Consider the following 1,668-nt stretch of genomic DNA (forward strand, 5'->3'; position numbering starts at 1 on the left):
TTGCTCAGTTCTACGCAAAGACCTACCTCATAGACTTGTTATTTGAATGAAGTTAGTTTGGGTAAGGTGCTTAGAATGGTAACTGGTATACTGTAAGGGTTGTTGTCAATTGGCAATGTTGGTTTGTCTCATAAGACACGCTGCAAAAAACAAAAACAAAACCAAACTTGAAGCACTCATGTCATACATTTTAATGAAGAAGACAAAAAATTAAATTAAGGATACTTTTGACTGAGGTTTAGAGAAGATGATGCTCTTTTTCCAGGCTCTTCTCTCCCCTCTTCTGTACTGGGCAGGGGGATTCCATGCTTTCTGGTGAAAGATTCTAGGGCGATTCTGGTCATGATGGAAAGTGACTGTGGCATCTCTCCCAGAATCACAATATGACTTCCTGCCTAGGGACTCCACAAATATTGAGCACAAAAGAAAATTAAGGAAAGACCTTTTCTTTCAAAGAGTTTACACATTAGTTGGTGAGAAAAAAACAAACCGAATCAAAGAAAAAGCACACGTTCTAACACAATAGCATTTATAACATAATCTACATGATTATCAGCTCCATGAATATAAAAATTAAGGCTTATTTATCTTTATGTCCCTCAGAGCCTGATAATAATGCTCAATAAATGTTTGCTGGATTGAATTGAATACATTAACAAGTAAAAACAAACAAAGTTTGAGCAAGTAATTGTCAAACGAATGTCATGTCAAGGATTGATCATAGTGGAACTCTGGGGTCCCCACCATAGCCTTGTTAGACAGGGGGAACCCCTAGTCTTCTTTCGTGAGCCCCTGATGAGCCAATTAACTTGGAATCACTAAGGGGCAAAGAAGCCAGAAAAATCAGGTACCATTAAGCAACCTGGAAAGCACACCTAATATTTAATACATTTAGTAGTGAAATATTTCTTGCTTCTAATGGAATACCTTAATTTGAAAGATGTCTTTTTCTATGAATTATTTTATAAGTTGTTTGATTTATAATTAAAGTAGTACTAACTATTCCTAATTGCATGCCTTAACTTATTTCAGCAAAATTAAATATTTACCTACATATAAATATTGAGTAGTCAGTCTTTGTGGCAAGTGGGTAGGGGATGAGTTGTCACACTGTGCCTACCAATCTGGAACAGAGAGTTTCCTTAGCCATCAAAGTCTGGTCCTGGTGTATTTGAAATGGGCTTGGTTAGATAGGAAAATTCTCTTTTGGATCCTGTTGTTCCTTACTTGCTTTTTTTTTCTGTATAAAAGGATAAACGAAAACAATTTTCAGTTTATCCTATCTTCTAAAAGCAGAAATTCACACTCCATTACCCTTTTCTAAGATTAAAAAAATAATAACCATACATTGAGGATATACATTATAGTGAAAAAAAAAAACTTGATAGAATCCAGAAAGGTACCTTCTCTAGTTATCTTCAGTGATTCTGCCTCTCTTAGCACCTGAATACTCAAAGTGTGGTCTTTAGACCGGTGGCATCAGCATCACATAGGCACTTAATGGAAATGCAGAATCTCAGGCCTCATCTCAGATCTAGTGAATTTAAGTCCATATTTCAATGAGAACCCAGGTGATGTGCCTGCACATTTCAGTTTGAGAAACACTGTCTGAAGAAGCATCTCTGGAGGCTCAATTGGGTAATTGGTCCTGGGAATACAAACTTAAGG

This window comes from Sciurus carolinensis, chromosome 5 (genome assembly GCF_902686445.1).
Source record: "Sciurus carolinensis chromosome 5, mSciCar1.2, whole genome shotgun sequence".
Lineage (NCBI taxonomy): Eukaryota > Metazoa > Chordata > Mammalia > Rodentia > Sciuridae > Sciurus > Sciurus carolinensis.